This window comes from Antedon mediterranea, chromosome 1, assembly GCF_964355755.1.
Source record: "Antedon mediterranea chromosome 1, ecAntMedi1.1, whole genome shotgun sequence".
In the NCBI taxonomy this organism is placed as follows: domain Eukaryota; kingdom Metazoa; phylum Echinodermata; class Crinoidea; order Comatulida; family Antedonidae; genus Antedon; species Antedon mediterranea.
Window position 1 is genome coordinate 5,847,554 of NC_092670.1, and position 13,432 is coordinate 5,860,985.

Here is a 13,432-nt window from a genome sequence, read left to right on the forward strand (position 1 = left end):
TGTTACATATTTCTTTACATACCATCTAATCAAAATAAATGTAAGCCTTTTTTGTCATTATGTTTCATGTTAATAGTTATATTATAAGAATCAGGATTAAGTAATCACATGAATACAAGAGATAATATGCTTTAAAATAATAGGATAATAATAATATTAATTTAATAGGAGGACAGCTCATAAAATGTATTAGAATCTTAGTAACGAAATCAATTTGTAATATTCTTTGTTCTGCTTTCTCTCTATATCAGTCTGTTTTAAAAAAGGGGAATACAATTGATTTTTTGGAGTAGTTTAATGCTCGACCTGGTGCGTAAATTATTGTTATGGTGTTAGACACACAAAACAGTCCACACGTGCCATTTAATTCCTGTTGCTTTAGTATCTTGGTATTTTTGTTATCATCTCTATAAATTATAAGAATTACTCTGTGCATGTTGTGATCATTGACGCGCTACAAGAGCAACATATTATTGATCGTTATTGTAAAAAGGTTGTGCATGACGAAATGTAACGTTAACATAAACAATCCAATGTTTGTAAGTAGTTTCCTGATGTTTTGTTTACGATTATGATCATAGGTCTACACAACTACATTCCAAAAAAAGGTTGGCTATGAAATAGATGTCTTTATCACTAAACAATTACCAAGCACTACAATAATTAATATAACTTATGAACAATCTAATTATTTAAATTATTTAACTGTGTCAATTCCCATTTACATGTTTGTTTTTTCTTTTTTTCCTCTCTTTACAATGTGATCGGTTAACTTATAAAAAGAATTGTTGAATCTGTTAATTTTTATTTCATTTTACTTACCATCTATTGTTGTTGGAATAGTAGTTTCTGTTTGGAATTCCGTTGTTACCTCTGTAAATTAAATACTTGTTTTACATAAAATAATACTAATTGTATTTAAAGAGGACAATCAAATACATAATCAACAATGTTTGAAAAATGTTTAATGCTTACAGAATAATTACTTTATTGACTTTCACAATATAACAAATAATTATGAAGTAACTATAGACCTACCTATGTCAATAACCTTCAGTCCTAGAGCAAATCCTCTGTCAACAAAGTAAGAATCACTTTGAAATGTTACATTCAAGTTTGTTCTAGCTAGAATCTGGTTATTATTCCATTCAGTCACTGTATTGCCGAAGACGTCAACATAAGTAATATTCAAAAAGTCGGAATAGGTTAGATCCAGGTCATATATAGTGAGTAGAATTCCTGTATTCTGCGGACTTTCTACGATCCATTCGCAGTTGAGGTAGTTATCGTAGTTGTCAGGGTAATTTGGAGAAGTTATGTTGATAACATCACTTGTGTTTAGAAAAATATTTTTAACACAATCTATTGAATCAAAACAAGTTTGTTATTAATTTAAATTATTGTAATGATTGAAGGATATCAGAATGCTTGTTTTGAATTTTATTCATTTAACATTACTTTAATAATATGTAGTTGAACGATTTTGTTAATAGAAATAGAAATCATCGTAATTTAACTTATATGTATGTATGTATAGGATATGTAGCCTACAGAAAATGTATCATGCTGTAATTTAAACCGAATGAACCAGTTAGGGATTATAAACGTCTCATTTCTCGGTTTGTAGCACACTTTGCTTGCTTGTGTAGAAACATAGCTCAACAAAAAATGAACAATGTTTGTGTCAGGAAGTAATAAGTGAGATATTTGCATTTCATTAATGTTAAGAACACAGATGTATGAACACCAGGCTAGTAATCTGAAAGTCGTGGGTACGGTTCGAGACAACCCCGACAATATAGTAATACTATTAGGCCTAATGATGATGATGATTATAATGAGGCAACATCCCCCAAAAAAGCAAAGCTTGTGAGAAGCAGCCCATAAAACTGAAAAATAAAAACAAGAAAAGAGGGGAACCTGAAATAGGACAAAACACTGTATTGAAGACTTTTAGTTTCAGAGTACCGAAAAGTGTAAAATATAAAAAACTCTTATAAGTGAAAAGATAACACCTAACTTGATATAAAGAGTGTTGTTTCAATTAAAAAAAGGCTCCTTTGATAGGAACTGGTACGTTATTCTAGAGTTTTGCACCAGTGAACTGAATACTATGTTTAAAATAAGTAGTTTTTTTTAAAGTAATATGTATTTTGTTAGCTGCGCTCCGGGTTTCGTGATTATGAAAATTATGATTGAAACTAACTAAATCATCAAATTGAGATGGAAGAAGCGAGTTCAACTATGACAAAAGACAAAGACATTGTTGAAGATGGTTAATATCCTAATTATTTAGCAGTCTAGGAAGAAGATAAAAGAATTAGAATGGGATAGGGAGGAGAGGAAAGAAGGGAGGAGAGATAAGAGAGGAGTAATAAACAGTAAAGGATGCGGAATATGTTTTGGGGGTGGAAGATAATAATCTATTATAATGATACCAGAACTTTTGGATATTTTGTTTTTCGACTTCAGTGATCTAATGTTTCAAGTTTAGTTTTGTCAAAATGTAGTTAGTAATTGATCTTTAATTTGTAATTTAAAAATACTGGTATTTAGTGAATTTTGTGAATGTTTGAACACCATACAAAAACACTTCTTTAAATTATTAGATTTTCAGTTGATATTTTAAAAAGGGAATGTACATTTGTATCAGTATAAATTAGGGTTGTGCCATTAGCATATATCAGAAACGAAAACATAGAAGAATTAATAAATCTATATATAAATTTACGTAAGGGCAAAATTCGGTAAATCGCGCGTTATTTCTAGAATGTTTACTCGATGGTATATAAAGTTGGTTAGAGTCTCGGTACTGATTTTAACCACCTGATGTAACCCTGTTTAGTAATTAGTAGGCATGTTAAGGAGCATATTTTAGGCAAATCCTTCAAATTGTGATAACATTTTGAAACTTTGCACAGTTATTCATTAGGGTGTCAAAAATATGAAATGGAAGGGTTGCACAAAATTTGGTCAGGGGAAAGCCGCCATTTTGGATTTCAAAATGGCGGACCTCAAATTTTCACTTGTCAGGTATATCTCTGCTAAAGAGGCACCTAGAGTTCTGATTTTACCTGCAAAATATATGGTAGTGGGGTCACCAAACATATTGGTATAATTAACATTTGATTGCATGGCGGCCATGTTGGATTTCAAAATGGCGGACTTTAAATTTTCACTTTTCAGGTATATCTCTGCTAAAAAGGCACCTAGAATTCTGATTTTAGGTGCAAATTATAATTATGGTAATCCACGAGCTTCGGATCGAGTTTGGAGTTGGGAAGCACTTGAAGTACATCCCAATACACGAGATTGCTTCTTCTCTTGGATCACAAGCATCAGCCACTTACTTGTTCGTTCATACCATTAGCGGTTGTGATAGAACTTCATCTGTTTAAGGAAAAGGTAAAGCTACATTTAACGAGACTTTGAAAAAGATGCCATGTATGACTCCAGTTTTTGAGAGGATGTCATTGTCTGTAGGGCATGTTAGTAAAACAGACACAGATTATCTAGAACAGTTTGTTGTAACTATGTCTACTGCAGAACATTTAATGATGCAAGACGATATCTTTTTACAACAAGAGAAAGACTATTGAAAATATCCCCCAACATCTGCGGCATTAAGAGAACATGTAAAACGGAAGCCAGGAAGTGGTACGACTGTCTAGATGCATTCAGGGTTGAACAGGACCCAGCGAACTGGGGATAGAGGAAGGACGGCAACAAATTTAGTCTAGCTTGGAGTTCATTGCCGGAACTTTCAGATGTCACAAAGGTTTTAATTCGCTGTGGACACACCGACTGTGATCTTGGATGCTGTAAATGCAGAAAGAGTGATTTACGATGCACAGAGCTGTGTGGTTGCCAGGGAAAATGTGACCTACAATAAGTGTCCGTGTTAAATGCATGTAATTATGAACATAAACAAATAGTGTAAAGCCAGTACGGGTTGAGCTACATTCAAAATGGCCGCCATGCAATCAAAGACGTTATACCAATATGTTTGTTGACCTCAATACTATATTATACTTTGTACCTAAAATTATAACTGTAGGTACCGTACTGAAACATTTTGAGTTCGCCATTTTGTAATTCAAAATGGCCGCCATGCAATAAAAATGTCAGTTAAATACCAATATGTTTGGTTACCCATTACCATATAATTGGCACCTAAAATCAGAACTCTGTGTACCTTTTTAGCAGAGATACCTGAAAAGTGAAAATTTGAAGTCCGCCATTTTGAAATCCAAAATGGCCGCCATGCAATCAAAATGTTAGTTATACCAATATGTTTGGTGACCCCATTAACATATAACTTGCACCTAAAATCAGAACTCTAGGTGCCTTTTTAGCAGAGATATGCCTGAAAAATGAAAATTTGAAATCCGCCATTTTGAAATCCAACATGGCCGCCACGGAATCAAAATGTTAGTTATACCAGTATGTTTGGTGACCCCACTACCATATAATTTGCACCTAAAATCAGAACTCTAGGTGCCTCTTTAGCAGAGATATACCTAAAAAGTGAAAATTTGAAGTCCGCCATTTTGAAATCCAAAATGGCCGCCATGCAATTAAAATGTTAGTTATACCAATATCTTTGGTGACCCCATTACCATATAATTTGCACCTAAATTCAGAACTCTAGGTGCCTATTTAGCAGAGATATACCTGAAAAGTGAACAATTTGGGTCCGCCATTTTGAAATCCAAAATGGCGGCTTTCACCTGACAAAATTTTGTGCAACCCTTCCATTTCATATTTTTGACACCCTAATGAATAACTGTGCAAAGTTTCAGAATGTTATCACAATTTGAAGGATTGGGTCACTTAACAGGCCTACTAAATTAAATTGAGTTAGATAATTAGTTATAGACAATTAAAACGAATTTAAGTTGAACGATTTGCCCCAATAAGGGGTGTTTTCCGACCGTCTAATGGATGTCCTCTTAAAAAATACCTGCACAATAATACGAGGATGCTTCGCATTTTCCTTTCTCCTCCTGCGATAATTGTTTTTAATAGCTGAAAACCGATTGAACAGCTCGAGTACAGTGTCATAATGTTGAAGACTGATTTTCTTAAAAAAATACTATTTTAATAAATTTAATATACGTTTATACAAATGTATTGATTTGCCATGAATGGAACATTCCAATCTCTCAGACTCCCAGTTTGTAGGTAAATTTATGAGCCCTTGGTTTAACACAAGTAGGTAAATGTATTGGCCCTTGGAGAATAAACTTAAAACTGAGATATAGTATTGCAATACTTTGACAATATTGTAAATACATATTAACCATTTTACTTTACTATTTCTATCGACTAACAGGACAGTTTAAAAAAGAAAATTAAATCGTAAATGTTTTACTGTGTTTATTGGTATAGTATTGATAGGCCTGTAAAACATTTAAAACAATATTTCGTTACTGAGTGGATAAAGAATATATTTAAAAATTGTTATTCCCATCCTCTTCCCCATCCCTCAACTCTAATGTTATATAGGCCTACAAAACACAAATTGGGTTTGTTTAAATGAGTTCAAATAACAAAATTGAACTCACTCAAGTTTCTCTTTCGGAAGTAGGCCTAATTCCCAGTGTGCCAATTTTAGTTGACTACATTAATCATCGTGTCTATTTATTCGTTTCTGAAAACGACAAATGTATTTATAGTCCTGCGGTACGTACATTTGAAATCGCCAGTTTTTTTACGCTGAAATTACTGTGTATTCGAGAACCATCTGTGGTCACGACCTAGATGGTACGCTCGCTTCGCTCGCGTACCATCTAGTATAATTGATTTATAATAAAAATAAAATAGGCCAAAGCAGAGAACCTTGAGATACGCCACAAAGAATAAGAAGAAAATCAGAAAGGGTGTGTTGATATAGTGTATTGCTTACGGTTTGCGGGGTAGCCTTTGAATAAATTATAAACGAGGCGGATTTTATAATTAAATAACATATAATAATGACATATCCTGGTGGTTGTGATATACAGTAGTTAAAAGTTGAATGTTTAGACAAGAAATAAAACAAGTTTGTTTTATCAATTTAAATTATTGTAAAAAGATATTAAAATACACCAACCCGACCAAATGTTTTACCTTCGCATGTGCCCCTACTGATAATAACATTGTTAATGGCAACAATGTGTATACGGGTCAGCCCAAAGAAACGCAAACGGTTGATAGGAGAACTAGTGGTAAAAGTCATGTGACCTTTCTGCCATTCTGTACTTGTGTAGTACAATGACTTGCTTCTAACCCACGTATTGAGTGAACGATAGTGGTACACATATATATAATCCCTTGTATCACTCAAGTAGTAGTTAAACCTTACGCAAGAATCACCCCAAGTCGACGGTACCTCAGTTGTCCACATGTATCCATACATTTGCGACAGAGATCCAGATTTGTTAATGAAAGCATAGTAATCGCCTGTAAATAAAGCAAATTAGTACGTTGTAAAAGAAGCAAGCTGATGTAATTCTATTTTATTAAAATATTGGATCAAAGAGTATAGTTAAATTGAATACTTTGGTATTATTTCAACGTACTAAAATGTGTTTTCTGTTTTTAGTCGCGTGGACGCGACTCAATAGTTCACTATGTCGGTTGGTCGGTCGGTCTGTCGGTCTGTCGGTCTGTCTGTCGGTCCGGTATCACTATGCGTTTTATCGCTTTTCTGTACTTTTTTGATGTACAAAAAAGTTTTAAAGTACATTACTTTTTGAAAGTTCACTTTTTTCTGAGAGCACGCGACTTATGGCTGTTGGCCTTGTTTCTATATTTATTTTATATTTATATATAATAAATTAAAATATTATAGGTAAACTTGCATATAAATTCAATAAAAAAAAGTAGTCCAGTCATGTTATAATTAATATTGACAAGTATTATTTTTATTTAGACCGAGATTCCAAGATATGTGCTTACATTATATATATATATATATATATATATATATATATATATATATATATATATATATATATATATATATATATATATATATATAATCATGCTGTAAATTATAGAAACAGTGCTCATATTCGGAACATGATCTCATAATCGCGTCGAGCATAGCTCATTGGCGAAAGTTCCATATTTTTTAGTTGTATGAAAAAATGTCTCTGGCTGGATTCGAACCTGCAACCTCTCGCTTACAGGGCGAGAGGTTGCAGGTTCGAATCCAGCCAGAGACATTTTTTCATACAACTAAAAAATATGGAACTTTCGCCAATGAGCTATGCTCGACGCGATTATGAGATCATGTTCCGAATATGAGCACTGTTTCTATAATTTACAGTATGATTTATATATAATTTACACAGTGCTGCGCAACATCATTGATTTACATATACACAATATTATTTAAAAAACCGTTGCGAATTAAAGTTGGAATTTATTCTGACTTGTTAAGCCTCCACTGATTGTGAGGGCGTTTGTTGTATGAGAGAATGTATCTGGTGGGTGAAAATCTGTGATAATACCATACATGGCTCTGTGGTCTAGTGGTATGATACTCGCCCTGTAAGCGAGAGGTTGCAGGTTCGAATCCAGCCAGAGACATTTTTTCATACAACTAAAAAATATGGAACTTTCGCCAATGAGCTATGCTCGACGCGATTATGAGATCATGTTCCGAATATGAGCACTGTTTCTATAATTTACAGTATGATTTATATATAATTTACACAGTGCTACGCAACATCATTGATTTATATATATATATATATATATATATATATATATATATATATATATATATATATATATATATATATATATATAATTATACTATGACGTTATCCAAATTCCTTCACTTGCACTGATGAAGGGCTAGTGTTGCTCGAAAGCTCTGCTAACTTTTCTGGCTGTTTTACTTCTCGTTTTGATATAGCTTTTCGCTTTTATTTTGTATCTCCATTGAGATCCAGCCACTAATACCCACAGCATTGTCATTTTTTCAGTAATTTGCCTTGGGATTTATATATATACAGTATATATATATGTCATTTTTTCAGTAATTTGCCTTTGGATTTATATATATATATATATATATATATATATATATATATATATATATATATATATATATATATATATATATATATATATATATATATATATATATATATATATATATATATATATATATATATATATATATATATATATATATATATATATATATATATTTATAATTAGGTTATCTATATCATCTACTGTACAATAGTTTGAAAGAATCTACCTGGACCAGGGTTCATACTATCATTCGTTGTCTCGTTCGAACGTTGCCATCGTGCATAATAAGTACCACTGTTCGGGTACGGATCCCATCCACACATGTCAACATCAAAGTTACAGGTTATTGTATCTATTTTGACAAAACACATCTTATTATAAAGAAAATCAATGCTTTTTAAAATATATAGTAGGCCTAGAGTCTAATTATTATTACTAATATGGGGTTTTTATGCTATTGTTCAAATTCGATTGTATAGGGAATCTTTTACATCTTCCTCGTGGAAGGGTGGAACATAGATATATATCCATAACTATCAAAACGTACTCAAAAATATTTTCTTTTACGTTAGTCCATTATTTTCATCTTTGATAAAGTTACATTTTATTTGCATAGTTCGACAAACTTCCATAATTTCAGCTTTACACTACATGCTAAAATTTTGTTCAACAACTTGAAATTAAATTGGCAAACTGTAACTTTATGTTTAGAGCTAACAACTTTATTAAACCATATTTTATGCCAATTTAACTCAATGCCTAATTCAAATTCTCACTTCTCTTGAGATATTGGAGGCTTTATCTATATATAAATTTACGTAAGGGCAAAATTCGGTAAATCGCGCCTTACTTCTAGAATTTTCACTCGATGGTATGTAAAGTTGGTTCGTACTTTCGGTACTGATTTTAACCGCCTGATGTAACCCTGTTTACTAATTAAATTGAGTTAAATAATTAGTTATTGACGATTAAAACGAATTTAGGTTCAACGATTTGCCCCAAATAGGGGTGTTTTCCGATCGTGGTATACACTGTCTAATGGATGTCCATCTTGAAAAATACCCGCCAAAAAAATGCGAGGAGGCTTCGCATTTTTCTATCTCCTCCTACGATAATTGTTTTTAATAGCTGAAAACCGGTTGAACAGCTAGAGTACACCATCATAATGTTGAAGACAGGCCGATTTTCTTTAAAAAATACTATTTTGATAGATTTAATATACGATTATACAAATGTATTGATTTGCGATGAATGGAACATCCCAATCTCTCAGTCTGCCAGAGTTTGGTTTAACACAAGTACTGTAGGTAAATTTATGAGCCCTTGGTTTAACACATACGGTAGGTAAATATATGGGCCCTTTGAGAATAAACTTGCAATAGGTTCGGAAAATGTTAAAAACCAATTTCTATTATTTGAATCGGTAAACAGTTTCCATTTATTATACATTGATAATGAAACATGAAATATTCCTATTTATGTCCCTCGAGGTTCATTACAATTTATATTTAGTAGTCCCACGGACTTCATCTTAGCCACTCCCCCGAGTGCTAAGGCCAAATTTATGATACCCTACTTTCTATGTAAGTTTAGTTACAATTAGTTCTTGACGATAATACAACGAATTTAGGTTACACCCTTCGGCCGCGAAAACGTTTCTGTACAAATATGATACCGATTGGCTTTATTTCATTCAACAGCGACCATAATCTCGCCAATTACAGGATAGATAAACTATTTTATTATTGATGTGCTTATAAATTAAGACTCATGTAAACAGCTTGATTACATCATTTTACAGACAAACGAAACTTTTTTAAACCTACTGTTTCAATAACTGAGTATAATACTGTATACGTTTTCATAAGTAAGTGCATATACATTTTCGTGTTTTCATTGACGAGATTGTAATAGTAACTTCAGTAACTATTACAGTACTTATTTATTATACGACACAAGACAATTGTATCTGACAGGTACGTACATTATTCTAAAAAATAAGTCTAGATAGATCCCTTAGGCGTCATAAATCACAGGCCAACAAATCAGTACTCATGACAGAAATTCGACCCAGTTTGGTTCACACAAATGTTTACAGGAATTTCAACACCACAACCGATGATTTGCCCTAAATATTTAGGTAGACTACAGTTTAATTTTTCACTGAATAGGAGCTTGCATTTCCGATTTCCATTTCGCAGAATGTCTAGGTCTATTTATTTAGTTTGGTTCTTATAATATATAAATACAATCAACTTTATTACTGCGGTTCCATCACCACCACCACGTGTCGCCCAATTCCCGTACATACATTTCCATTTCTCCCTAATTTCTTTAATCCACATAAATTAATTGTCCTTTATGGAATCCAGTATTGGTTTTGTTGTCTCTATTTCTGAATACCCCAATTAGGGGGACACTTCCGTTTTTGTTTAGTGTCCCAAAAAAGTCCCCGTCCGTGGATTCTACTGTATTCGAGAACCATCTGTGAGCACCCCTAGATGGTACGCGAGCGAAGCGAGCGTGCCATCTAGTCTTATATAAATTTACGTAAGGGCAAAATTCGGTAAATCGCGCCTTACTTCTAGAATTTTTACTCGATGGTATATAAAGTTGGTTCTTACTTTCGGTACTGATTTTAACCACCTGATGTAACCCTGTTTACTAATTGAATTGAGTTAGATAATTAGTTATTGACAATTAAAAGAATTTAGGTTCAACGATTTGCCCCAAATAGGGGTGTTTCGTGGTCGTGGTATGCACTGTCTAATGGATGTCCAACTTGAAAAATACCCGCAGACAATAATGCGAGGATGCTTCGCATTTTCCTATCTCCTCCTACGATAATTGTTTTTAATCGCTGAAAACCGGTTGAACAGCTCGAGTACAGCATCATAATGTTGAAGACAGGTCGATTTTCTTAAAAAAATACTATTTTGATAGATTTAATATACGTTTATACAAATGTTTTGATCTGCGATAAATGGAACATTCCAATCTCTGTTCCACAAGTGTCTATTCCCTCAGGCGTCGTAAAGACAAGTACAATCATAACAGAAATTCGATACATTTTTTTCCAATCTGTGGAATCTTTTTTTTTAACGCATAATCAGCTAGCCTTTCCAGTCGCCGTCTACTATGTACAATCAACTTTATTATTGCAGCTAAACCACCACCAACATCACCACCCTCCCCTCACTAGCATGAGTAGCGTTGTAAAGCCAGTAGAGGACAGACCTACAGTACGAAGGATCAGTACATGCCCTAAACGCAGAACAACTTTGGTGGTTAGGAAACAACTTAAGTATGAATTGGCTCAATGAAACAATTGACCATTAGGCCTACTAATTAAGTTGAGTTAGATAATTATTTATTGACGATTAAAGCGAATTTACGATTTGCCCCGACTAGAGGTGTTTACTTTATTACTGACAGTTCCTTCTGAACGTTTGTATTAATTAATAATGTAACTACAAAAAAATATAAACATCGTATTAGTGATGTATCGTTACATGTACTGTACTATTTCAATCGACTAGGACGGTGATAGTTTCAACAAAGTATTACATCGCAATGTTTTACTGTGTTTAGTGGTAAACATGAAATTCATATTTTGTTACTAAATCGATAAAGAATAAATTTAAAAAATTGTTCGTCTTTGCACCCATCCTCTTCCCCATCCCTCAACCCTAATGTTACATACAAAACACAAATTCAGTTTGTTTCTTATTTTGTGACAAGTTTCTTTTTCGGAAGTAATTCCCGGGGTGCTAATTTTAGTTGAGTACATAAATCACCGTGTTTATTTATTCGTTCCTGTAAACGACATGTATTATTGTCCTGCATTTACATTTGAAGTCGCCATTTTTTTTAACGCTGAAATTACTATGTATTCGAGTCGAGAACCATCTGTGGGCACGACCTAGATGGTACGCGAACGCAGCGAGCGTACCATCTAGTTATTAACAATTTGTCTATAGGCCTAAAATATCGAAGATTTGTTTTTCTTCTAAAGGTCGGTCCGTAAACACTAACTTGAGCACGCGACTGTAACCATGTATATGGCCTTGTTTCCATTGAATTGGTCTTGCATTGATAATTTAGAAATATTCTATGAAACTATTTTCTTTAATACACAACTTGGGAAGCAACTCTTGGTATCTTATCAGTTCATTATTAATAATGATATCGTTTATTGTTCGGAATCCCGAATTTAACCAATTGATAAGATACATTGATTTACCTTGCAGAGTTATATATCTGAACTTTAACAACATTTCTTTTAATTTCTATTTTGCATTTGTATTCGTGTTTCTATTATGCCTGCATAATCAAAAATAATTGAATCGTATACGTTGTCGGGCAATTTTTAAGTGTAACTTGTGTAGGGCAATTACGGAATTAGAGTTATTTATTAGTATTGAATTTCACATTCGGTGTACTGAATAGTTTAACTTACTATCTACAGTAATCGGAGTAACTTATGTTTCTATTTCCGAACCTGCAGGTTAAACAATACTATTCATCTAATACACATTTACTTAAATGTAATACATTTGTATCATTATATCAATATATTATTTTATTAGTATACTTTTTGTATCATCGAATCTACAAAGTAATATTTTCCGATTTTTTACTCCAAAAGCCTTTTAGAATTAACATTCACATAATTATTATTCTTTTATATATCCAGTTTATTCATTTTGATAATATTCTCTTCAATATTCAACATTAAAATATATAAATCAAGCACAAATTTCAATACAATTCTTACTAAAACGATGTTGAATTCAATTAACAATTTTATATTGATTGGAAAAAAATGTACTAAAATCCAAAAACTACATATTATGCATCATGGTTTTTAAACAAATTCAATGTACTCTTGAGAAATTCAAATATAAATGTAAATGCAAACATACCTATGTTAATGACACTAACTCCTAGAGCAAATCCTCTGTTAACAACTGAATAATCCGTTTTAAATGTAATATTTACGTAAGCTGTAGCAAGAATATGCTTGTCTATACTTTGTCCAGTGAAAGATTCAGTCACTTCATTGTTACCACTGCCGTTGAAATAAGTGATTATCAGAAAGTCGCAACAGGTCTCCAGCTCCAAGTCATAAATCATGAGAAGAATTCCTGTATTCTGTGGACTTTCCACGATCCATTCACAGTTGTGGTAGTTATCGTGGTTGTCGGGGTAATTTGGAGAAGTTATGTTGATAACATCGCTCACATTCAGAAAAATATTTTCAAAATAATCTAGGCCTATACCTTTTAAAAAAACAGATAAACTTTATTACTTCAACATTACTTTAATATTGAAAAATATTACAATGTATTCATTATTACAGTTAAAATATAAACATTGTATTTAGGAAATATGTTTT